The sequence below is a fragment of the Cuculus canorus genome, chromosome 1 (assembly GCF_017976375.1).
Source record: "Cuculus canorus isolate bCucCan1 chromosome 1, bCucCan1.pri, whole genome shotgun sequence".
Taxonomy (NCBI): Eukaryota; Metazoa; Chordata; class Aves; order Cuculiformes; family Cuculidae; genus Cuculus; species Cuculus canorus.
Genome location: NC_071401.1, coordinates 173,815,636 through 173,843,610, shown reverse-complemented (window position 1 = coordinate 173,843,610; position 27,975 = coordinate 173,815,636). Strand labels below are relative to the sequence as shown.

The 27,975-nt window shown below is 39.1% G+C and overlaps 1 protein-coding gene across 6 annotated transcripts in view; it reads right to left on the bottom strand.

The window, feature by feature from the left end:
* Positions 1-8,622, bottom strand: part of TAFA2 (TAFA chemokine like family member 2) — a 185,450-nt gene extending 176,828 nt beyond the window's left edge. For 3 of the 6 annotated variants that reach the window (XR_008453299.1, XR_008453298.1, XR_008453301.1), the window contains exon 1: positions 7,873-8,622. The gene's annotated coding sequence lies outside the window, so the exon portion shown is untranslated. The remainder of the gene's footprint in view (positions 1-7,872) is intronic. The other 3 variants (XR_008453305.1, XM_054086368.1, XM_054086378.1) reach the window with 3 other exon arrangements.
* Positions 8,623-27,975: the final 19,353 nt, after the last annotated feature.

Genomic DNA, 27,975 nt, shown 5'->3' with positions numbered 1-27,975 from the left:
AATTCTGAAATATTTAAGAATAATTATACTGTTAAAAAAAAAAAAAATTACAACAGAGTCTCAAAGTGAAAGATGCTCAAAACCACTGAGCTAAGCTTAAACTTTCTCCTGGTACATTTTCACATAAGCAGTGACCCCAACAATTACCTGAGAGGACACAAGCGTGATCAGAATGGGAGATGGCAGCTGTGCATTTGCATGGTTACTACTAAAAGCGTGACACACCAGTCTGCACAAACATGAGGGCTAAAGCCCCTTACAATCTCTAAAAGCATGACATGATATACAACGTACAGCAGCATGTGGGCTCAAAATTCCCAGGTGAAGCACAAGCAGTTTAAAAGGGAAAGAAAGTTACCCAGAGTTACATTCTTCTCTTTTGTTAGGTTTTGACCACAAGATGAAGTAGGTGGTAAAAAAAAATGTGGGGTACAATCACCAAGAATACTTCTATCAATGTACTGATTTTGACCAGGGTAGAGTTAACCTGAATTGGATTTGGTGCCAAATAGGTCCACGCAGCACACCAGCTCTCCTGTCCTGCGTGACAATCATAACAGACAGAAGTCATGGACTAAATGAACTTAATGGATATTTTATGGATATTTTACAGGGGTGGTCCACAGACTAAGGAAATTACATCTGTGTATATATCAAAGAGCAGGAAGGGGCTAGTGAGGATGTGTTGGATAGTGTGGGACTTGAGCATGATGAACAAGGTAAAGAACAAGGTGTGGAGATTGTACTGGTTTGGGCTGGAAAAGAGCTAATTTTCTTAATAGTAGCTTTCCTGTTGCTATGTTTTGGATTTCTGAACAAAGTGGTGTTGATAGCAGAGGATGTTTTAGTTCTTGCTCAACAGTGCTTACAGAGCATCAAGGTCTTTTTTCCCATTTCTCACATTGCCTCACCAGTGAGAAGATTGGAGGTTTAAGACAGCTGACCCCAACTGACCAAAGGGATATCCCATACCATACAACATTGTGCTCAGCAATATAAAATCTTGTGATGAAGGAGGAAGTGGGATATTTGGAGTTACAGTGTTTGTCTTCCCAAGTAGCTGTTACATGTGATGCAGTCTTATATTCCTGGACATGACTGAACACCTGCTGTTGCAAAGTAGTGAATATATTCCTTATTTCACTTTTCTTGTGTGTACAGCTTTTGCTCTACCTATTAAACTGTCTTTATCTCAACCCACAAGTTTTCTACTTTTGCCCTTCTGATTCTCTCCCCCATTCTACCGAGGTGGAGTGCCTGAGAGGCTGAGTGGGGCTTAGCTGCCTACCAGGGTTAAGTCAGAACAGTCAAATTATGATGTTTGTAAGCAGAAAATAATAAAATTTTATTGCCACAAAGGAAAGTGAATCTACACAGGGGGAGGAAGAAACATTTCCTAATTCAGAAGCTCAACCAGCACCTGGATTCCTGACCACTTCTTTCTTTGAACATCCACCACACAAATAAATACTAGTATAATCCCTTGGTTATGCAGGTCTGGACACTTCGGCAGTACTGTATTTTGAGTATTACCTTAATTCCAATGCAAGGGATAGCCCTTGTGATTCTAGATTGAACAGAAAAAAAAGCAGGCTCATATAATGAGAAGTGTCAGGCAACATTAACAGTATTGGCTGACAACATCATATCTGAATTTATAGCATGTTATATTAGCCTACAAAAACAATATTTCTTCTGTCTTGACTGCAGTAAGCTTATAAACCAGAACTTATCTCACTTTATTTGCTGCTGTTAGCATACTTCAAGATAAAACTTCTATCTTTATTGAAGTATAGCTTATTTGTTGCAATACATAGATTAAAAAAAAAAAAACAAAGCTAAATAAACACAGGTAACACAGTCTAGAGATAGTATTCTTCTCCTGTCACAGTGCTGAAGTAAGTCTTTTTACTGCAATTAAGTTTTAAACACGACCTAATTTCTTGCAGGAATACTACAGCCTGATATACTTGGTCAGAAATTGGTATTATACTTTAATGCCACAGCAGTAATATCACATTTGAAGATGCACATGATTGTAACTATAGTTTCTATTACTGTAATACAGGGTGGCTACCTGTAGTATCTTTCTGAAAATTGCTTTCTGTTACATAGTCTCTGCTCTGAACTTCAGGGGATTGAATGTTTATAAAAGGTGTAGGACTGACAAGCCATTAAAACAAAGCTCAGGTCTTAAATTTATACCCAAAATACAGACACAATGTCAACAGCATCCCACCCACATGCCTTCAAAACAGATCACTCTAAGCAGCTGGCAATGTTTATTCAGGCTTACTTTGACTGGTCCCATTGAAGCCACTCACTTAGAGCTGAAATGCTGTGCATGATCAGACCTCAGGTTTTGCCTCTGCTCACACGGTGGGTGCACACCCTAATTTTCACTACTGGTGACTTTTGCAACTTGGACACTTCTACGGTAAGAACCAAACTAAGACTTCTAACTCACGTTAGATAAACCACAAGACAAGCTTCAAGTGGTATGGACTCTCATCCCTTCCTGGAAAAGATCCAAATTTCAGTTTCCTACATACAAATGGCACAGAAAGCCATTATCTTGCTTTAGAATCATCACGCCATTCTGCTGTACTTTGCAGTGCCATGAAGGGCAACGATACAACAGCAAATGATGAATTATAGTTGAGTTTAGAACTCAAAAGGTCAAACAGGTATCTTACATGGGAACAAACACCAAAAAGGTCTTAACTGAAAGGGAATCTAAAGCACATAGTTTTAATGCAGTGCTCACCGATAACCCATTTGCACAGTCGTGAGGTCAGAAGAGTGCACCTAGCCTGAGACTGCACATCGGAGGTGTTGGGACAGGTTCTCTCATACATGTAGTCTCACATGGTGAGGAGGAAACCACAGGGAGATTTGTAACCAGAAAGAGCGTTCTATAAAGATGCTTGCATGAGTATGAAAAGCCATTTAGTGGTACAGTGGCTGCACTGTACCCTCTCCCATTCCATAACACATCAGACACAAGATGAGTGGAGGGCCACACATCACATACCTGACCAGTCTGTGACCGGATGGACCAGAAGTCACAGCTCTGCTCTATCAATAGGTGATACAGACACAGCAGTGGGGGAGTGGAAAAAAGTCTGATATGTGGGTATCATTGTGAATGTGAGAGACTTGTCAGGTTTGTGTTCCTGTCTCTGAAAGAGTTGGTGTGAGACTGTATGTAACTGAGATTTAGTTTAGAAATATATTATAACCTGCTTTTAAAAGAGAAAAATAAAGGAAAATTTGTACACTAAACTATCACAGTTTGGTTCTAGTAAGTCAGTTATAATATACAGTACTGCAATACCACCTCCTTACATTTCAAGGAAATTGCTTTATTGGATCACACCAGTGGTACTCCTAGCCCAATACCTCATCTTCAAATAGTGGATGTTAATATTGCAACAGAGGCAAGAAATATTTCACACAGAGAGAGGATGGCATACAAACAAGAGTAAAAACCTGGTTATCTATTTAAAAGATGTTTCAGATTTACCAACCCATTTCTTAACATTTTGCTATCTGTACAATTGAATAGGTTTATTGAACTGTGCCTGTGCATTTATTTACTTGTGAAGTTTGTCAGCCTAAAGCATCTTACACAGCCTTAGCTCCAATTCATTATTTAAGTATAAAAGATTAACAAATACCCATGAGTCCAGAAAAAGCTCTGTGTGCTTTCACCTGTGTGCTACCCTGTACTATGGCTCTCCCCTTGGCATTGTTAAAGGGATGCTCACGGTAGAGGCAGCTGTATGCAATGCTGTCCTGGTGCTAAGAGACCTGTGTTCAAGGTCCATATTACAGGATCAGCAAGATGTGAAATGAGGCTACTGGCAAATGTAAACTAATAATATAGTATAGATTATGAGCTTTAAACAAGGGACAGACCCCATTTCCCACTTTTTACACATGCAATTATATAAATGATTGCTTCTATACCGCAAAAAGTACAGGAGCTACTCATTCTCATGCAAAAACTAAGGATGAAATCCATATAAAGCATTTTCCAGTGCTGCTTCAAGCAGTAGCTACAGCTACAATGCATCCTACAAATCAGTGTCTTGGCATATAAGAACAAAAGAAAAAGCTAAGAAAGCTTTTTTAGCCACTTTGACCCATTTTATGCATGTAGTGTCCTGCCATAACTAGTACCGTAAAGAATGATGTTTTATTATTTTCTCTTCTATCTCCAAAGCATTTTTCAAAACACACAGTAAGAAGATTTGTAAAAATGTCTTGAATTGTTTACCTTAAAAATGTGACTGTTTTGCACTAGCGGTATTAAAAAGTATATTAGATGGCCATTACATTTTGCCTTCTCTTTTGATAAATAACTGACTATATATTCTAAGCTAGAGTGGGTGGCAAGGGTATATAAAGAATCAAAGCGCAAAAATCACTATCTTCCCAAGTTCTACCAAGAGCAAAAGAAGATAACTATGCAGCTGTCACCAGGAAAAATGGACAACATTACTGCTGATGTTTGTGTATTCATTCCCATGTCTGATGAGTTTTATAAATCTGAACTGACTTACGAGGAGAAGTGTTTTGAAGTATATAGTAATGACTTACAAAACTAAATTACTGGGCCAAATTTCCTGCTGAGATAGCTTCAAGAGCGGGTCTCTGTTTTTAAAAAGTAGTTCAAACGTGAAGGTAGATTCTGTGAAGCTCAGTGTACTATGTAAATGTTTTCTCATCCTAAAAGAAAAAAAAAAAAAAACAAGCAAATTCCTTTTCAAGTGCACACTTAAATTCAGTGATCTAAGGATAATGGAGCAAATCTCCAGCTGGTTTAAAATATCAGAGCTTCAACTATTTCAATGGAGCAACGAAAGTCTGTATCAGTTGGGGATGTTCCTCTTAACACATAAATATGGTTGTGAATGAGGACAGGTCAGTATAGAGCTCTGCTGGCACAGGACCCTTCTGTTACAGTCATCCAAACACAACTTTTGCCTCAATGCCTTTAAAATTCAGTGTTTCAAAAGGTAAATAGAAAATGCATTTTCAAATGAAAAGCTACTGCTGCCTGAATTATCTGGACCTGTAGTAGAAAATCAATGACAGAAAGACAACAAACATGTTGTTTAAATCATGTTTAAATATAAACTGTAAATATGAGACTGAACATTAATTAATTAGATTTGTGGGGTCTTCCCTTGCTTCAGCCTCTGTATCATCATGCTTTCTTTGTTTATGTTCATTTATTTTCTTTGTTTGATGATGTTTGACTAATAAATACATTGATGAATTGCATCAGTAAATGCCATCCATGTATCACAAAAATACAATGTATTCAGTGTTTCTGGCACACTGATGCTAAAGGACTTTTTTTTGTTTGAACTTTCAGTATTTAACAAAGGAAACAATACTTCTTTGCTGGATAAACTTCCTGATTTTTATTTTAATTTTCAGTGAACAAACAGCTGCAGAATAATGTGACTTAATGAAGCATTTCTAATAAAATCCTGCAGAAGTTAAAATAGGGGCATAGAACTGCTTTCTCACTGGTAGCTGTATCATTCAGAATAATTTTGCAAGATGGTGATCACATATTTGCGTTGATGAGTATTAGGTGATGTGATTTTCTGTCTTCCAAAGTCAGTGATTTCCTTTAGTTAATAAATGCTTAGCACTGTTCTCTTATTTATCGTAAGTAAAACATGCAACATAATTAATGCAACATATTTCTAATACACCATTTAGGCTTCACACACGTTCAAAAGTAACAATACAGCCAGCAATAAATTTAAGTATGAAAATACTCAGATCTAAAATATTCCATGGTATGTTACGCTTACCAAAAACATATAGCTTGCATTTTTAAAGATGCCCTTTATCAAGTCTGTCATCACCTATGATGAAATCACAGAACTTCTTGGCTGCTGCATGCTTCTCTGCTACCACAATTCAGTGTAAAACATTATTTGCGTTATGTAAATCTAGATAGGGTTCAATGAATCATCACTTTGCAACTTGCCAGTCACGCAATCTCCAATATCTATCTATATACACATATATATTCTTCCTCACAGAATGGGTTTTTCATGTATTCCCCACCAGAATTATCAAGTGCATTACAAGCACCTACGTGTAAAGCTGAGATCCCTCGGATCGCAAGAAGATACAGGTAAAAAGGTTAACTCAGATGCCCAGTATGATAAAAGATACAGTCATAATTCTCTGATTAAAATACGATAGGAATCAAGATGTTTATCTCAAAGTCACCCACTACCAGCAGCGTATCTCAAATTAATACCACATTTTTAAAGCCCTCTTACTTTCAAACATGTGGAACTAGTGAACAGTTATCCTGATTTGCTATCAACTAACTGAGCAAAGCTTTCCACTGAAATTATGGCACTTAGGGAGTTTACACTTACAAAAATAACAGTACTGTAGTTATGGAAATTGGCACTTTATGAAATAAAAAAGCTTTCAATATTGCCTCAGCAGTATAAAACGTTAATAATGAAATTCATATGAATTACTTTACTACTGTTAATTACGCACTCACAAAACACTTTAGGCACCAGAGTGAAATGACTGCACAATTACTGTGAGAAACTACAATGAAAGATGCAACCCTTGACACCCCTGATAAAAATGCCTTAGTATGCCATTTCCCAACTTCAGCTAAGCTGTATTCCCAGTACTACTGAGCTACTATTTTTCTAGCGTTTACCCTACACTACAGAAAAGAATCTTAATTTATCAACTTGACTTCAAGTAGATCAGCCCATAAAGTAGCTTTAAAGTGTTAAATATACAGCAGGCTGAATGCTAATGTCTGAAACTAGTTGGTAAGACAGAGAAACCAGATAACAATTATCACTTAGTCAATAGTAATTTAAATGTATCCACTGCTCTAAGAAGACCCTAAGACCCTGAATGCTTTACCGGGCTTTAAGGGATAGGGGTTGAGTATGTTTATTATTTAAACTGACAGTTCTGCAGGAGTCAAAGCACAGATCTTTAAATACTGAGCCGGTGTCTACCGGGGGGTGGATGGAAGAGTGAGGTACTCAGTGCTCTAAACAAAATACTGATAATCTCCAAACAAAAGCTGGGAAGAGACAACTGTAACTACACATATAATTTAAAATGCAATGATTTTAAATCTCTAAGAATGAAACACACGGAAGAGCCACGCATGGCAACTCCTAGCAGGGCAGTGCAAGTTATTGCTCTTTATTCTGCACACAGATAAGCCGGTGTCCGATCCTACAGAGCACAGGAACAAAGGAGGGTATCTTAAAACTTTGTCTCGCAAAGCTAGAAATGGGGTGGAATAAGGGAAGGAGAGGGCAGCCCGTGGCATACAGAACCTGTAACATATTTAGTAGATAAATGAGTTCACTAAAATGGAAAATAAGCAACGTGGATAGACAAAATGTTTTGTACTATATACACCTCAACTTGGGAAGCGTTGCACACAGAAGGGAGTGAAGCCATGAACCATCTCTTTATACCCCTTTTTATCGCAGAATCCGCACAGCGACCCCCGGCTCTCCCGTGCGGGCGGCAGGACGGGCAGCGCGCTCCTCCGGGGTAGGAGTTGGGGTGAAAAAGGCGGGGGGGGGTGGTGTTCCCCGGCCCCTCACGGCTCGGCTGGAACGTTTGAATAAAACCAAACAAAAGGAAGATAAAATAATAACTAAAAAAAAAATTAAAAGCCTTGCGGATCTCCCGGCGCGGGGCTGGAGCCGAGGGAGGGAGGCGAAGCGGCTCCCCTTCGCGCCCGGCTGTCTGCAACTTCTGGGCGGCAGCAGCCCCGCACGCCCCGCCGCCGGCTCCTGGACAGACAGACAGACAGACAGACAGCCGTTCACCTACCTGCAGCCCCGCTTCCCGCTGCAAACACCTAGCGAGCGGCCGGCTCCCGTGGCGGGGGAGCTGCAGCCTCAGCGCCCGGGCATCGCCGGCGAGCGCCCCGCCAGCGCCCGCGGGCATGGGAGCCGCGCTGGGAACACGGCAGGAATCCGGCCAAGAGGGGCTCGACGAACCGGGGAGAGTGCCTGGGGAAAGAGGGAAGACTCGAAGTGCTGTTCGGGCGAGGTTTCGGAGCGTTCAAATAAATCGATCGATCAAAGAGGACGATTAGCTGTTGGGATAGCGGGGGGTGAGGATGCCCGGCGGCCGCCGGCGGTCCCGGCTCAGCCCCGCCGGCAGGGAAAGGGAGGGAAAGCCGGCGCGTCCTGCAGCAATCCCGCCGTCAGAGCATCTCTGATTGGTTTGCCTTTCACACACAGCACGACTTCCCCCTCCTGCTGCCTCCTTCTTTCTCCCTCTTGGGAAAAGTAATTGGAGAACGAGAGCTTCACCTTCAGCGGCCGCCGCCGCCCCGCGCCGGGACGGGCAGCTCCGAGCGCGCCCCGCGGGGGATGGAGGCTGCGGGGAGGATGCCCTTCTCCTCCCCGCTGGTTATCCGGCTCTTCGCTGCTCTTCTCCCCAGCAGCACCTTCACAGGTCCCCGCGGCCGCCGAGGCTGGAGGGGGGAGCTCCGCCAGCAGCGCTGCTCTGCCCTCCCTCCTCTGCCCTCCCGAGCAGCGATGCGGGGCGCGAAGTTCCCGCACAGCGGGCAGCGAGAGGGGGAGATCCTCGCGGATCCCCAGCGACCCCGCGGCTCCCCCGAGATCCCCCCCCCTTCCCCGACAGCGGGGGAAAGCGGGGCAGCGGCTGCTGGAGCGCCGGCAGCCAAAAGCTGGACTGTGTCTCCCTCCAGAGGGAGAAGGGAGTCACGCACGGCAGCGGGGAAGCCGCGGCAGAGCCCCTCTCCCCCGGGGGTGGTGGTGGGGTCACAGGCTCCGTCCGTGCCTCTGTGCTTGGGAGGTGGTGGGGGAACGGCTAATGGGTCACATCCCGAAGGCTTCGTCTCCCCCTGCTTAAAGGCGGGTGGTGGGTGGCAGTCGTCTGCTGCGACTGTTGATGTAGAGGGAAATGTTGGTGGGTGAGGATAAGGAAAAGCAGAGCTCGCTCGTTTATTTCAGTGCGTTTTGTGCTCTTCGATAGGGGAGGCAGAGAAGGGGAGGCAGGGGAGCCAAAGAAGGTGAAAAAGGGACCTCATTCCTTACAGTAGCATCAAAGAGTCAAATTCTCAGCTTTCTCCTAGAATTCTTGCCCACTCAAAGGTTTGGTGAGGATGGATGCGTGCAGCATTAAGAAGGACTGGGACACTCAATTCTATATTGTCTATTATCTATTTTTTATTGGTACTAGCTAGTATAACAGCAATTTTTTAGAAAAAAGAGGTTTTGTTGATTGTCATCACATCTTCTATGACGTTGATAATCAACTCTGCAAGAAACAGAAGAGGGAAGCGAAGCACTTCCCCAGTTGTTATTGTTCATCCCAGAGTTTTTTCACGTAAGCAAGAATCTGCAGAACATTTGAATTATTTTGTTTCAAAACATATACAGACCTAAAGGTCCATACAGTCAAAAAAAGAAAGGGCACAATAAAGGCTCAATGTTGACTACGCTGCACACAGCGACGCAGATGTTGGATGAAACACAAAGAGGCTGGTATGGAAAGGGCAAGTTAAAAGTAGCTGGTATGTGGTTGTCACAATCACTGTTGCAGCAAACACTGCAGTACACATACATGCCTGGATGCAGACTGCAGCCAAATTAAAAGGCTGCTGGTTGTAAAGACCAGTCTTATCTCATTCATTGGACGCTGATACAATAACATCAACGTTTTCCTAGTCAGTAACTGCTTTTCTGTGTTTGCAGACAGCTAAAAATAATAGAGGGAACTGAAATAACCAAGGCCATGCTACTATCGGCAGTGTAATTTCAGCGTATTGAGGTAAGGACAAAATAATGTGGATGCTTCTTCCCTAGCAATGAAAAATGACTAGGGATCCTGAATACATACTGGGATGGGTAACCTTTACTGTTATGTCAGTCAGTATAGGACCACAAGTATTGTTACTGGATTAAAAGTAGTCGAAGTATACCGAAAATGCAACTACAGCCACTGTTGCACTTTGGACATAGAAAACTTTGTAATTACAGGAGAATATATACTTATGTTAGCTAAATGTATACTTTCATCAAAGCTGACTCTGTATTGTGAGACCAGAGGATACTTTGCAGTTTCATATCAGTGCCCTGCTGTAACAGAAATCAGCCAAACACTTCTGAAGATGCAGAACTGTTATCACCCAGTTAAAATAATACCAACAAGCCAGATACAAACAACAGAAGAAAAAGTGGTAGACAAAGCAATAGATAAGCTGACCTGTTTTGAAATAGAAGAATTTTGTCTGAGCAGATCTTAGAAAATGTGATAATTATTTACAGTGTGATGCCGCTGCACAAGCAGTTGTTCTAGATCACTTTGCCTGACATCTGAAAATCTGAACAAAACCACAGTACGCACACACTGTGCAGAAAGACATGCTTTCAGGCAGCTTGTCTACGTGCTTTCACAGCATGGCCAACACTCCTGGGAAGAACTGAAATGATCTGTTGCACCTATATAGTGCAGCTGGTTTTGCCGATGCTTACTTAGTAAGCCTGACTCATCTCCAAAAATGCATTTGTACATGCTGCACATGCACAATATGATAAATTTACTATTTTCTGGAAACACCAGATTGGCAGGTTTTGTCCTACACCGCCTGTATTTGTATCTTTTTAACTGGAAATTCCCCAGCTGAATTCTGTGGCCTTAGAACACAATACAGTTACAAAACATAATCATTATATGAATGTTCTCTTTTTCTTTCTTCAGCTTGTCTCATTTTTTAGTTAATGCCATTATTTTTTTCTTTTCATCAATTTGTAGGGCTTTTCCACATGCTAAAAGAAAAGCATAGAACATGCAAATGGGCATTAGCACTCACAACAGATATAGTGTTTGGAACAACTTCTGTATTTCTATTTCAAGGTGAACAACACAGCATAAAAATCAGGAAAATAAAAACTTGTTTCTGAATAGTTACATATATGTGGATCTGGTATGTATCTTTCTTAAACACAGGTTTTACTCAGAGACATCCATATTTTGAGCTGCTAAACAGCGAAAAAGAAAATGCATATTTTAGTAGCCAAGTGTAGATTTTATCTCTAAGAGCTGATGAGTTGACACTAATGTCAACTAACAATTCTGCTCCTTTGTCTTTTCCAAGAGACCATTCCCCTCACATCACCAATCATGCTACTAACTTTAACAGTGCCACTTACAGCATCATTCTTCAGTTTAACAGGTTCTTGGTTTCTCATTTTGATCATAAAGATTAGGTTTTTAATTATGCCTTCCACTTGTCTTAATATTGAGCTTCAGGTACTAAAATAAGCAGGGACACAGACAACAGCTCTCATCAGGAATATGTCCATGTAAGGAGACCTATAACGACTTAGACTCTGACGTGCAGCAGCATCCTGTAATCTCTCTCTTATTGCCATTTTCTAAAGCTGGAGAAGAGAAAGCATGGATTAAAAAAGCCAGCTGCTGCAAATTATTTATTGTGGCCATGGAGCTGGGACAGTCCAGCAGTACCTAAAAGTCCCCTTTACAACATGTTTATATTGCCAGTGAGAACTTGGTCCACAAAACTTAAAAGTTCTGTAAAGCTCTGATACATTCCAAATACAAAAATAAAGGTAATGGGCTCCTGAAAAGCTGATGGAAAATGGAAAAGCAATGGAGCAAAGTTATTCTGGTTTTTTTTTTTTAAATAAGTCTCCCACAGGCATTTATTAAAATCATGCTGGATATTGGATTCTGAAGGAAATAGGGTTTTTTAACTAGCACACTGGAATTGTCACTGATCTTTCAAAGCTTCCACATAAAATGCAAAACCTGACTGCAAAAAAATAACAGAAGTAACCAATCTTCCTTTTCTACAACACATAAGTGATACAGATAAACACTATGATGATTTTTTTTATTATTTTTTAAAATAGTCTCCTAACATATGAAATTACATGGATTCTAATGCATGCTAATATAAATGCAGCTCATAGAGTAATAACATCTTCTAGGATGAAAAAAACAGATACATGTACATATTCAATGTCTTTTGGGGAGCACAACTTTGTTATTTTCATTTAACAGAAAACCAGGAATCAGAGAAAAAAATGTGTTGGAAGGCATCTCTGGAGGTCTGGTTGGGCTGAGGATGCCCAGTCATACATGGGCTGGTTTCAAAGTTAGATTGAGCTACTCAGGGCCATATCCTATGGTTTCAGATATCTCCAAGGACAAATATTCCACCTATCAGTCTCCCTGGCTCTTTTCCAGCATTTGACCACCCTCATCGTGAAGGACTTTTTCAAACAAATTCAAACAAATTTCTGAGACTTTCTCTCTGTCTCTTGTGTGCATTGCCTCTCATCCCTTTGCCTCACACTTCCAAGATGCCACTGGCTCCATCTTCCCTGTAACCATCCATTAGTACTTGAATGCCACAGTTGGATCCCTCCTTTCCCTTCTTTAAAGGGGCTGAACAAACACACCTTTCAGTTCTCTTGTATGCTGTGCCTTCCCCTCTGATAGGGCACACTGCTGGCTCCTATTCTTCTCCACCAGCATCTACAGGTGTTTTTCTGCAAAGATGTTTTCTAGACAGTTGTGCTCGTGCTATTGCGTGGGGTTATTCTGTCTCAGGTGCTGGACTTACATTTGTCTTTGCTGAACATCATGAAATTTCTGTCAGCTTGCTTCTCCAGCCTGTTTCGATCTTTCTGAATGGCAGCCTGCTCTCCGGTGTATTGACTGCTCCCTGCAGTTTGGTGTCAGCTGCTCGGAGTGTTTGCCGCTGTCATCCAGATTGTTAGAGAAGACTGTAAGCAGTGTGGGCTCCAGTGCTGAACACTGAGGAACACCACTGTGACCAGCTGCTGCTCTTTAAGCCTGTCAGTTCAACCAACTTGCATCTATTTTATAAACCACTCATCCAGTCCATGTCCGCCCAGTTTGGCCTCAGGGATGTTACGGTAGACAATGTCAAAAGACTAACTAGAGCCAAGCCCACTGCTCTCCCCTACCCCACACAGCCAGTCATTTCATTGTAGAAGGTAATCAGGTTGGTCAGGCAGAACTTGCCTTTAGTAAATCCATACTGACTGTTCCAATTTACCTTCTTGTCCTTTATGTGTGTGGAAATGACTTCCAGGAAATTTTTCTCCATAATCTTCCTGCAGATGGATCAGTAGTTCCCCACATCTTTCTTGCCTTCTTGGAAATGGGCATATTTACCATTTGTCCAGTTATTTGGGACCTTCTCCTGTCACCATCAACATCTGAAGACGATAGAGAGCGGTCTCACAGTGACATCAGCCCACTCCCTCAGGGCACTTCGATGCACCTGGTCCCACAGACTACCGTACGTCCACTTTGCTTAAGTGGTCCTCCCTGTCAGGGTGGTACTTTACTACCCCCAGTCACCAACAAAGCAGAATTAAGTAAAGGTGGAGAAGCTCTGAGATGAACACTGTTTCTCTGACCTACCCCACAGAATATCAGATGAACAGGTCTTCTTTATGCTATTTCATCAAAATAGCAAAATCCCCCAGGCTATGAAAACTGTAGCTATTTTGAAATATAAAGATGCTTCCTTCTAATACTTCGTAAAGCACCTAAGCTCCCTAAAGGAGAAAGATGTAAAAACCTGCACTCCTCATTTCTCATTTGCTATGTCTTGACAAGTCACTACTGAGCTTTTTAGATCTTTTATATATCATCATAAGGCACCTTCCTTTCTCTATGCGTTAGAGACCCTACGCCGCCAGGCATAGCTTCTGAGTCTTGCTCTGGGTGAAGCATGTAGCAAAAAGTTAGGTGTTGCAATATATCCTGCTGTGGCTCCTAAACTTCTTTTTTGAAAGGCTGTAATCCATTTGAAAAGCAGAAAAAATACCAGAAGAATTCAGATTAAAAGTAGAACAGTGTTTGTCCCCCCCACCTCTTCCAAACAGCCTTAAATTTTCTCTTTTATGAGTAATTTTCTTGGTTATATTATATATTTAATAAGCAACAGGTCTACGCTTTGTCACACCAAAAGTATGAGTCCATGGCTTGAACATTTTGGGGTGACTGCAGGGTTCTATTGCACAACAAAAGTTTAAATTCTAGGAATAATAATAAGTGTAGTGCAGGTTTCTTATTGGAGGTACAGTAAGTATTTTTCATGAGCTTGGGAAAAGCCCCAAGCTACATACCGAAAAAAAAAATTAAAAAAAAACCCCAAAACTATTCCTCCACCTACATCTGCGGGACTTAGAGTAGGAAACAGAAACAATCACTGAATCAGGCATCCAGTGAAACAAATTAGGAGAAAAATTGTCTGGCCTAAATTTGGGTTACTATATCATAGACCTCATTTGTGCATGTGTTCGTCTTAGTCTGATACAATATGGTATTTCCTGTTTTCCTGTGTATCAAACAGCATCAGCTCTTGCAGTCATGCTCCCAAGAACTTTTAAAACAAATAAATGTCTAGCCTCAGTAAAAAGTCTGTTAACTTTGTTTCAATTTTACATTAAAGGTTGCCTTACAGACAAAATGGGGGGAAAAAACAGACCTTGTTGTCTAATGAGATATTAATATAATTTAAAAATAAATAGAATTATTTACAAGATGATGTCTTGAATTATTTTCATGAATTAATTATGTTAATATCATTACATTGTACTAAAGAAAAGGAGATCTTGTGAAAGCAGGAGGTTAGGCAGATTAAGAGTAGGAAAGGTAAGGATCAAGCCAATTTCACAAAACAAATCATACTTCTTTTTAAACCTTTTTACTGAGGGCAACGTGTGTTGGCAGACTTGAGAATTCACCTACAAGAAGGATTAGACTTCATTGTAGAGATTCATGGTGCCATTTATTATCTAATGATATAGCATTTTCTAATCTGCATAAGTGTCATTTTTTAAATGACAAATTCTGGTTAAAAAGGTGTCAAAGCTTATTAGCCCAGTAACTCAGTTCTTTCATGGTGGAAGATAAATTAAGGGGTTGTTTGACGAAAAAAAAAATATTGTGAACTTACCTGAGTTATTTCTTTTAGAGAAATAATACTATGTATTTTACAGTTACAACACTCTTCCAAATAATACAACCGAAGTTCAGTAAGTTTAGTGAAAAATACAGTGCATTAATAATTGCGAATAAGTTGTTCTTTCCCTTAGTATTTCAAGAATGTACTAGGCTTGTTTCTGTATTTTAATGTATTAAAATACATTAAAAGATGCCTTAAAGGTTGTGACAGCCTCAGCATTTTACAGTCTTTTAATAGTAAGGCAAAAAGGTGTATTTTGATACCATCTTTCTGCACATTGAGTAAGGGCAAAAGCAGAGCTTTCCATGAGTCAAGAGCAGAAGTAGTACTATTATTTAGAATATCATCTACTGCATTTTTTCCCAAAAGCCTGAAGAGGGGGGGAGAATCAAAAAAAAACAGAAAAAGAAAAAAAAGAACAGAATATGATTATTTTTAAATGTTCTCAATTACAGATTTCATTATATTTTCAAAAACAAGACCAAAAGGAAACACCTATCTTAGTTTCTTAGTTTTCTTTTTTTTTCCTTTCTTTTTTTTTTTTTTTTTTGTGAAAAGAACCAAAGAACATTTGTTTCATCTTGGCTGAGGACAAGCAGTTATTAATTCAACATGAAAAAATGCCTCTAATTAATGCAGAATAAAAAAAAAATCCATTCCATGTATGTAAAAGGTTACATTTTCTATTTAAAGCAGCTATACCTTTCAATGAGATTACAAGTATAGAGCTAATGGATTGCATAGTCAATAGGCTGAATAGAAGTAATTTCTCTTTGTATAAATATGAAAAAAACTTTATATGTACCTAGAGAGGATTACTGACACTTAGATCTCAGGATCTGCAGGGCTGGGAAGTCAGACTGAATGAACTCTGCCTCCCTCAAGCCTTTCCTCCCTTATCAAATACATGGTAGGAAATGCTAAAGGATGTGTGCCTTTGAAATCTTCTGCTTTTGTGGCTGTTGTTGTCTGATTCCTTTGAAGGCAGTAAATTTGTAGTCGTCGGTCCTTTAGATTAACCTTGCCTTATTCAGTTTGTACTGCATGATGGCAGAGTACTAGGATGCCCCGATCCTGCTTAGAAGAGTTCATGTGTGCCTCTCTCCAGTGTTACAACAGAGTCCGCCCTCACCTGACTGAGGTGAAATTAGTGAGGTGAAATTAGCACCTGGTTACCCATGATAAAGAACCGTGTCTCGACAGACAGAAAGGTCACCACCTGAATCCCTGCACCCCACACGCCCTGCGTGGCATCCAGCATCCTGCCAAAACATTCGCCCTTAGGGACTGACTGCCTCAACTCTGGCCAACCTCAAGAGCTTCACCACCTGCCAGATTGCCTCACGTTACAAGGCCGTTCAAATTGCCATTTTTTTCCCACCCATGGGGCATAGTAAACATAATAGAAACATTTTGGCTTGATCTTGGATGCAGGTAATGCTTATTTTCTGAAGCCCAGCTCAAATATAATGTAAAGAAGGTGAGCAATTACTGGGGGGCCCTATGTCCTGGGGGATGTATCTTGCATAGTCATTGGAATAATTTTGACATTTTCATTCTAACCAATGTTTCGTTCTTATCATCTTCTTCTAGAAATATACTTTAGGACTAATTGTTTGTATTTAGGATTAATTGTCTGTATGTGCTTGCAGCCTCAAAATTCAATATTTGGAATGAACAAAATGAGCATTTTAACTTGCGGTCAGGAGGCACACATCCACAGAAGCTGCTGTGTCAGGCAGGTGTGCTGGGATTTGGTAACTAGTGCTCAGAGCTCTGTGTGGAAAAATATGCTTTTCTGAGCAGTTCCGAGGCATCTCAGATGTCTCTACTTTGCACAGAAGGCATAACCTGGGAGATAGAGAGATCATGATAATGATGCTAGAGTGATAAATCTTTGTTTTCCTCCCACTTTGATTCATGCTCTATCTGTTGCTCCTTTCCAGACACTAGTATTACTTCCTTATCCACCAGTGCCCTGGTTTTCACTGGGGCTAAGCACCCACACTGTGAGAGAAGCCTGCAGAGTTGTGGGTGGGGAGGATTTCTGAAAAATTCAGAGCAAGCGCTGTAATGGAGAGATTTTGCCACCAGATGTCAGAAGGCAGAACACAGACTGGATAATACGCTACCTTTCCAAATCTTGAAAAAGGACATTTCAATTCTTTTGCATTTCCCCTTTGTTCTCCTCTCTTCCTCACCTGTCACATATATGCATATACACACGGAAAGAAAATCACCTAGGGAATTCTGGGTTGAGGGTTTTTTTTGTTTTCATTGTAGCCTTATACAGATAAAAAGCAGGAGATCTAATACCCGGTTAAGCTTCAGGTGACATATCAAAGAAAAAGAGTTGTCTAAAATTTGAAGTTGCTAAACAAGCTGAATAATAACAAGTTCTGGGAGCACTGGAACTAATGAAGTCTCGTTTCCAATGGGTTTTACCTCATGGTTGATTGAAGCTTTTCCTATGCTGGGGAACTTCAAATTTACTCTTTTTATGTAAGTGTGATCCCAAGGGACAGCTTTTCAGAGAGATGCACTTCTGGCTTTTCTCTCCTCTTCCCAGGCATCTTTTTTTATTGTAATTGAATAGCTTTAAGATTACTACACAGCTCTCAAATTTTCTTCAGGTCAAGTGGGGCTTCAAAATGCACAGGGTTCTCTTCTACAGGAAACCTAGCAAAATAGAATGCAAAGAAAGCTTAGTCTATTATACACTCAGATTAATGATGCCATTTATTTTATAGCATAACTCTGCTAGAATTACTTAAACATCTGAACTTGCACTGGTAATTTAAGTGTTCCATTAAATATTCTGATTATTCCTCATTTTTCTACCAGAATATGAATTTATGTAATATGAAGAAATGTGCCTGATTGACCATCAATCTTTGCTGATGAAATCCTGATTCCTGTCACTGCATGTGAGTGGGTTATGTCTTCTCCACCTTTTTCCCCTTTCTCAGAAGAGAGTAGGTAGCATGAAATGCCATCCTATACATCAATTTTCCACATCCCTCCAGCATAGCCTAACAGGCATCATTGATAACAGTAACAGAAGAGCAGATTGGCCTTCTACCAGTGTGATGTGACATCAGCTGAAGTTGCTCTGAATTTCTACAATTATTTCAGTGAGAATAAGATTAAACTCTTAGCACTTTGTTATTTTAAGCTTGTGCTTATTCCACTCTTCTTGATTGTATGTATTTTTCTATCCCAAATTAATGAGCTTTGCTTTATTATCCTATCACGTTTTAAGCTTTGATTAGTCTAGCTCTTAAAATGTTCATTAAATGAATTTGGTTTTATTAGCTATTATTTAAATTATCACACTTAAATTAATCCCTTTGTATTGTGAGGCTGGTTTTGTTGCATGACAATGGTTACTTATCCTTTGTGACCCAAGATTATATTGCATCATAAAAATTTAGCAACAGATTTCAAAAATTAAATGGAATTTTTATGAAGCATGAATGATAGCCATGTGGACTCATCTATATTAATCTATATTAATGATCCCTTTTGAGCTGTTTTTACAGAAATGGTTCAATTTATGAAAACTTACAATGTATCTACACAGACTTTGACATGACTGACATGTTATACTTTAGCAGTTTCATATTTAAAATACCAACCTTGGCAGATAGATTCATAGCCATTTCAGTGTCATTTTCAGTTGGTAACACATCTATAGAATTACTAAATCAGCTGTGAGAGTCATATCCAGCAAAACTTCTTAATGGTGTACCTGGAAACTGCACACATTGGATAAGCATAAGCCAATTTACTCCTTAGGTAAACAAGTTTGAGAAATTATGATGACACTTGTTTGAAAACGAAGTCCACACGTATTATTAATTTCATGCAGTTAGATTTGAGGGTGTTGGCGTTGTTTGTTTGTTTTTAATAATGCAATGTCAGTGTTATTGGAACCCAAACAAGCCTTCCCTTCACTCTCTTTGCACTGGCACAAGATGTGTTTACTCAGCTCACCTTCCTTCTGATATTGCTGTCCCAGTGCAAGTTCTCTCTGTCATAGTAAGCTTGTTCTTCATTTTTACTCCTCTTCTGTATTGTCAATACTGCAGGTAACTGTGCGGCAAGGACAGTTTTTATCCTAGTGTCCAGTAAGAACTGCCTTTCTTCCAGGGTAACACATACTCTTATTACATAGTACACATCTTTTGAGGTCAATGGGTCCACTTACTAAACAGAGACATATGATTTCAATCATAAACACTGACAGAATATATGAAATTTTAATGTCATAGTTTAACATGAGACTATTTTTAAGGTACTTACATTAGTCTCCAAATGCACCTCCTACTTATTGGAAAGAAAAGTCAAACCAGCTGATTTGAATTATCTCAAGGCATTAAAAGCAGCCTCCCCACTTCCCGTTACCATCCCTCAAGCAGACAAACATGTGGACAAGAAATGATGGAAATGTATTTTCCAATACAAACTGAACCTAAAGATTCTTGGGCTGTCACACATCGGGAGGGAAGAAAAAATGGCCAAGCAAAATGTTTCACTCCTGTGAGTATAAGATAAATTATCTCATCCAGTCCAAATTGATAGAAAGCACGCAACTATAGAGTTTTCTTAATGTATGGAAACCCAGACCTTAAGATGTTAGAAGCAATAAAAGGTGCAGGTAGCTGGGGAGGTGGAAGCTCATCATCTTCTCAGAAAAAGTAATGCCACACAGGATCCTACTAAAAGGACCAGGTTACAAAAGTCTAAATGACAAAAGGTTGAACACACAGTTATAGAAACCACTGCCTCATCCTCAGTTTAGTTGCTTCTATCTTTAAGCATCTCTTCACACTGTATATGCTCTTATATTTGCACACACATCACCCCAGACAGAAGGATGGGGACAGTTTCTGTGGGTCCTGCAAACATAATACACTGCAAAATGTCAACTCAAAAGGAAAAAAAAATATCCACTATAACTTTTTCCTAGCGGTCATTTTCTCATATCACGCTCATGGGTCCTGCGCTTTGTGAGAATGGCCCATCTTCCCTCTGTATGGCATTCCACCTTCCCTCTGTATGGAGCACGCACAGTCACTCACTTCAGTCAAAGCACAAGTTTCTCAAGCTTCTCGTGGGCAGCAACACAATCAAGGGACGTTGTCTAAGATGTGAAAAACTGTGTCCCTTTATATACCAATATTATCTGTCAAATTTTAAAAAAAAATTAAGTACGAACACAGAAGCTGCAGGACAATAGTAATGGAGTGCTCCTCCTCTAGGTTTTGTCCACCTCAGAAACACTTCAGCCCCATGCCCGCACCCACACTCCCTTCCAGGCCCCCCTCTGGCTGCACTGCAATCCCTCCTCCGTGAGGGGCAGGTCCTCAGCCAGTGCTGACTCAAATCTCTCCTAAACTGTCTCCCCAGCTTCACCACTGCCTCAGAAAAAAATACAACACCATGGTTTATGTATTTGTTCGAAGAGCCTTGTAAATTCAAAAGGAGAAATTAAATTTTACAGCATTGGCTGTCAGTAAATAATCCTTTTATTGCATTATAGGTTGGAGGTCATTCAAATATCAACAGCAAAATTATTTTGTCAGTATTTGAACAAGGCGTATGAGTCTGACCTACACTGACTGGCCATCTCTTGAACTATTTCATGCTGCTTCTTTCAAGGGAAGTCTTGATTAATCTACAGCATTGACATTAAACTCCCAAATAAAGAACAGCATATCTGTATTTCCATTGCTAATGTGTCGCATTTTAAAATATATATTTATTTTAGTGTCAGCTAGCAAAGTAAAAGATGAAGAAACTGGAAGTCAGATTTTTGCAGTCAGAAGCAGAGAGCAGCACCAGAATATTCTTTGTCTGGAGCACAAGGTTAAGATGTAGCCTGTGGTTGAAGCACACAAGTCAGTGAGGTGTCCAAAGAGATAAAACAGGTGCCTGACCACTTCTGTTGATATACACCAAAGATGCTAGGTACACAGGTAAGAACATTCTCTAAGCCACTTTCCCATTCCCACCCCCACTTCCCCCCTGTAAATCCAAAGTCCTGTGTTTTCAGTCTATATTAGCTATGTGCATAGTAGAAAAAAAAAAAATGAGTTTGTTCTTCTTAAGCATATTGTGGCGATTTGAGCCCAAGCTTCTGTTTGGCCACCACAAGAAATAAGTCAAGGGCTTTGCTTGGTACATGTAGCTCTGCTCCTCAGTGTAGGCATACCTGCAGTATATGAGGATTACACTGCTTATTCTCATTTTCAACTAAATTTCCTCAACAAAATCTATCACTCAGGCAGAGCTAAAACTCCTGGATATCTAAACCCCTTGACATTTATCATTTTGCCACTCAGCAATTGGGAAGTGACATTGTGAATAATATCACTGCAGCCAACAAGCTGTTGAGGGGCTTAATTTAGGCCAAAACAAACGACAGCCAAAGCAGAAAGAGCCTGCAAAATCCTCAGTGCTAAGCCTAACTCAGTGTTTTTAACTCCCCCTTATGCTTCTCTTATGTTTCCATGTAAGCACTTCTGCCCTCCAGTTCTTTACATGCAAAACTCAAATCTGCTGGAGCCCCAAAGTCCAGGATACACATTCCCTAACCGTAAGCTAGTGCTCTGGGTCCTCCCCTATTCCCTGCCCAGGAAAACTTTCTGCACGTTCCACTATGTCCTAACAGGATTCCCCATGTAGGCCTGGCCCAACACACACTAAGTCCTAAGCCTATCATCTGATGAATATTAGGAATACCAGGATGTCGGTAGACAGCAAGGTCTGTATGCCTCCATATGCATCTCCTTTGCACCGAACTCTGATCACCTGTAGTAGCTTCCAACAGAGCTGGAAGTCTGGAACAGAGCCACTGGCAGGCTGGAACAGAGAGCACTGTGCACAACGTCAGCACAGCTCCCTGAGACCTCCCTGAGGTTCCAGTCCCTGACATACTGGGGTAGGACAGGGACTTAAAAAGAAACGTAATATTCAAGGTAAGTGTCCTGGCTGGTTTTAGGTTGTCTGTTTTACTCTCCTTGAATATTTTTTCTTTTTTTTACCAAAAGAATATCTGCCTAAGAAGATGATCTGATTTAAGCACATAACACCGGAAGAATGTTCATGCTCAGAATTCTCAGGAAAGGAAATCTGAAATGGTTGTGTATCAAAGCACTTCATATTTTCCACATTTCATTCCTACTTAGATCATAAATTTTCTTGTCTGATTGCAGGCTATTTTAGGTGCTTCGCCATGAGTTTCTGATGCTCCTTTCCTTGGGTGCCAATTCTGCACTAATATTTTTAAGAGGCCCAGGACCTGACCTTGACACTAAGACCATACAAGGTACCTTGAGATCCCAATACTTCCCCAAAATCTAACCTTTAATACCTTTACATTTTAAACCTTTCAATAGTTGCACATTTGTAAGTGCATATTATGAACAAGACCTGGAAATTGAATGACAATCTGAATGATTTCAATTTCTCAGTTAAAATGATTAGCACTTTACATAGTCGATGAGCCAGAATGCTGCAAAACATCCCTGAGAAAGGGCGTGGAGTTACATCTCAGAATATTTTATTAATTTGCTATTTTCCTACATGGGCAATGGATACATGTTCTTTTCCAGGCACAGATGACTCTGCAGAAAAGGCTATGATGCCCTCCCTGTTGGAGGTAACTGTCTTTTATTTGCCACTAGATGTGTTCTTGTGAACTCTCTCCAGTGCTTTTTGCAATTTTTAAAGTTGAAAATACTAAATGAGAGAGAACAGAGGTCAAAAAAGTTATTATGATAGGTATTAGTCAGTAGTTCTCTTTCCCAGTTGATAACTATACAAACAAAAGTTGCTTATATCATATTCAAAGTTCAGCTGGTAGCTGAAAAAGTCTCTAAAAGTCACTAAGTTATGACAGTGTGTACATTCATTGGTTTTCCAGGATGCACAGTCTAGTCCCTAACGTAGGCTTAAGTTTTCAGGTTTTCTAAATGTTTATGTGTGGTAGCTTTAGCTGTTCTTATCTACAATTTTTATTAACAGATACCTAATGCTTTTTTAGTTAGGAGTTTCAACCTGAATTAATCAGACAGCTGCTTAATGTCTCTTTCCTTTATCATTAAGAAATAACTTACTTGCAAATTTAAATCAACTTCACCCAGAAACAGCTTCCAAGCTGATATAAATGATGATCAGTTTCTAATTCCTCCAAAGCTGATTACAAATAGACGTTAATATAGCTTTCATCCCATATAAAATCAAAAGCATTGCCATTCTCAATGAATAATCCTGGTGTAAAATGCAAGCATGTAAGCCAGTTTTATTAAAAAACAAATGAAACCATTACCTCAGTCTTCACGGCAATAGGATTTTCCTCAGGAGATAGCATTTAATCCAGAGTGCTTACGTGTTCAAAGATAGAAAATAGGCATTTCACTCTTCTGAGAGGACACAATGATTAATAGGAAAATAGTACATTGGTATTGCTGTTTTAAATAAACAAGAAAATTAATGAACTACTTATGTCGGAAAGAATACAAGCAAGCATACCATCAATGGAGCTATCATTACTTACTAACTTCCAAATGATCTTGACGGTACTTGCTTCTTTTCACCCACAATTTTAGACCTCAGAATTCAGAAGGTACTCGAAGCAGGATTCACCTCACAAAACATTAGCTGCCTAGCAGCTCATTCTCCAGGTTTGCTTCATAAACAACATAAAGACACATCCAGATAGCAATTTATATCTCCCTAACATGGGGGAAGAAGGGGATGAATCATCTTTTGGAAGAGGTCATCTCTCTCTTTCAACTAGGATCATACCCAACTAGCTAAGACTAGACAGTAACCTTTACATGTTAAAGTGAGATTAGATAAATCCTATACATGATGGACTAAGCCAAAATATACCTCTTTTTCTCATACAAGGGGGGAAGGGCAGGTGTGTCCATCTTTTGTTGCCCTTTAAGTCAATTGAAAATTTGTAGAAAAATTAATTGAAAAAACATATTTTCACCCTTAAACTCATCTATATACAAGCAATTCAAACACCTGTCTACACTATACCTATGTATTTAAATATCTATGTCTGTCTATTGATATTATCATGTAGTTAAGCTTCACTGAGTTCCTGCCAACTAATCATCAGAAAAGTTATCCAAGCATGTCCAAGGTCACACAGAATTGGCATCATAATTTAAATTAAGGCTCAATGAGTACTCCAGGAGTGCTTAAATCACATTTAGCACCATGTACAGGTTACAAAAAAATATGCTGTCACAAACCTCTAGCATAGATGTACTTAAACGGGTATAAACTTTGAAAATGCTAGTAATTTACACTAAAGATTTCATGTAAGTGTTAAAAACTTGAACGTTTTTTGCAACAGTTTACATCATTTTTGTGTCAGTGGGGTACTTTCTTTCCTTAGCACAACATAGCTTTTGGCAATATTAGAGACAGATCTTTTTTTTTAATTATTTTTGAAGTGTAATCCATATTGTTTTACCTCTCCAAGCTCCCATTTATTTTATTTGCAATGCAAAACATTTAATTAAAGCACACATGCTGTTCAAGAATAGACTTAAAAAAAGAATTGATGACACAGTTTTAAAATTCTCAAGATCATCTAACACTAAATATTTTCATTATGCTTTTTGTCTCAGTTCAAATAGTAAAAAGATTCTATTCTTGTTCCCGGACAGAAACATGAGGTATAAGATCTGCTACACCTGCAAGTGTGTTCCCTTAGGTCTTACTTGTATCACCCATTGAAAATACCTCTCCTAACTCAGCGGTCTTCTCCAGGTGAGGTGACAGAAACATCCTTTCTCTCTTCACTGTGCAGGTCGCCTCTTATTCCTCTTCGCAGAGGAAGGACCTCGGCTGAGGATATAAACCTGCTGGCAAGGAAACCCACTGGGGCTGCTAGAAGGAGATTTACTCTCAGGTCTAGACATACGCATCACACAAGTCACCAAGAAAAGGCTTTCTTTATGCCTAATTTTCCCTCTTTATATATACTACTTATTAAATCTTTATTAAAAAATGTAGCATAATACTTACCAGGACCTAAACTACTATTTGCTTTCAGTTTTTCATACATAAAATCATGTTGAAGTATATAATGTACCCTTATGAGAGCCAGATACCATAATTTTGAAGGGAAAAGCTTTTTAGATGTTGAATTACTCATAATAAGTAAAGTAACTCTGTTGCCTGTAGGGGAGAATGGACTAGTTAAAAGCAGTTTTGCTTTCACAGGAAGGAGAGATGGTTTTAAACATTTTACTATTTTCCCTGAAGCACTGGCTAGGCTAAGTTTCACTCACTCATTAGCTAACAAAACTTCGATTCACCACAGTCACTGACTGTTCTGCTTCACACTGGGCTGGGAATGGAAATCACTTTCCCTCCTACTCTTACAAGAGGCAGTTTGATCCCATTGTGGAAAGTAAAAAAGCCTTTTTGTGCAACAGGTTCCAGGATGGCTGGATCTTGTGTACCACAACTTGAAGTGAATTGTTCCTTCTTGCTAATTCCTGTATACACCCAGCAAGGGACAACACTGATATTTACAAAAATGACTGCACTTTTTCACTTATTCTGCTAAAAAATCTCAAATCACAAAAGCTCCTGCAGCTTCTTCTGGAACGTTAGAGCAGCAGCTCAAGAATCTTCCAATTTATAAAATTTTTCTGTGTCTGAGGGCATTTCAGTCAGAATATTTATTTTTCAGGCAAAATATTTTATTTTTCCTTTTATAGAACCAATGACACTCTACTTTGGAAGTTTTTTGTTTGATCAAGATGGTGTTCATGTATTTTTCAGGTTAGAATAAGTCTTACCAGACTCCATAGCAATGGTAATGTTTTGTTCTAAATGAGGTTTATAATAGGAAAGCAGAAACTATGTCTAAAAGGCACAGAATTAAAGTAAACATTTATGTAATTTTAGATGTCATAGATAAAAAATATAACTTAGATGAGCTATTCCCTTAATGGCTGTTATCCATACATGTACATGCTTGTGCAGGTACAATCAAAAGTTGTTCTAATACAATCCATATTGGTATATTGTTGCGCATTCCGTTGGGTTTTGGTGACAGTTAATGCAATGAATGCAAATTTATTCATACTTTAGCTAGCTAAGCAGTGAGAATATGCCGAAAGAAATGTACTTATGCCAACAACATCAATTTCTGCAACTTGTATGTTGTCTGAATTAGGTCCTGCTATAAATCTCACTATAATCTCCTTCCACTTCCACTTACGTGCCATTTTTATTGAACAGCAGCCTTAGCACACAAAGCACAAACCTTACAAAACCTAACTTCTACATTGTGTTTAGTTTTCATACAGCTCCAGCAACTAGTGCTTAAATCACACATTATGAATCATCCTTTTAAAACTCACGTCTCTTGAATTATATTATCTGACATGTTTTGTGCATAGTTAATGTATTTAATTTTACCTCTTGCCTTCAAAACCAAACAGTTCATTTAACAAGTATACAGGAGAAAATGGATCTATTCTGATGTGCAAAACAAATAAAGAAATTGATAACAGATTCAATGCATCTGCCAACCACAGCCAAAACCTGTTGCCATCACACCTTTTCAGTTAGTTTCCATGTTTATTATTCATGAAGGAAAAGCATTTTTGAAAGAGATATACAAAAGTTAACTAATTTGCAGTAACTTGAAAATAGACTTTTTTTTGTGCACATAAAAACGACATGGAAAGTCATTTTATCTTACTGAAAATTGGTAATTATTGCTTAAAATTATGTCTAATTAAAATTAGATCATATAAAAAGCCTGTTTTTCAAATATTCTTTTTTTCAGGTCCACGGCTATTACAACTGAAGTTTTCAGTGTATGTTAAATAAATGCCGAATCAATAAAAGTACAATTTATTAACTACATTCATTAGTTGTAAGCATTATTTTAATATATCTACATAACACATTTAACTTATCATTTCTTTTAATTCCTTGTATAATTTATTAGGAAGTCATTCTCAGAAAGTTTTTAAAAAAAAAACCAACAACTTAGAAATGTTTCCTGATATTTAAGAATTCTAAATTGGAGTAATGGCAAAACACTGGCTTTTCTTTTGTTGTAATTAAATTAGAAAGATTAATGGGACAATGTTCATTGCGCCCGATGAACCTTCCTCTATCATGATTTTCCTATACACAGATCTATGAACTCTCTGATCTAATTCTTCCCAGGATGTGTACAGCACTAGATTAAATGCATGAAGATAAGAAGACAGAACATGTAGTGTTACACACATTTGAAATAACTGTCACCTCACCAAGAGTCTTTACCCTTGCTCCCTCTTTTGAAAGACCCTTTTGGTAATATTAATTACTAAAAATGCAGGCAAAATGTAGGCTCATTAAATCAACTAAATAAAAAACTAACAACATTTTAAATGCTGGGTTTTCTCTTACCTTGACAAAATTGTGTTTTGCAATAATATCCACTAATTTTAATTCCATGTAGCTGAAAAAGATTTTAATATGGTTATGCTCAGCCTATGTGAATGAGGCAAATCACGCACAGAAGGAAGATCAGGAGGAATACTATTCCAAACTACAGTGCAGTCAGAACAGAAATGGGTATCTTAATTGTATACTGGTTCCTCAAATCTCTTTTTCAAATTTATCCCATACTTCTTTCTCTCTTTATAAACATGTATATCTTTACCTGCTTCTGTCCATCATTCATCCCATGCCTCCTTGGGTTCCCCTATCTTCTTTTAGTACTGAATTTTTGCTTCTATGTCTTCCCCACTTCTGATTACCCTACAGAAGCACTGCTTGATCTTGCCATTGTGTAACCCAAGTCCACTGTTATTTCGACTTTCTTGCTTTTGTTATTGAACAGTTTCTAAGAGGCTTACAATTCTACCACTATTCTAAAACAA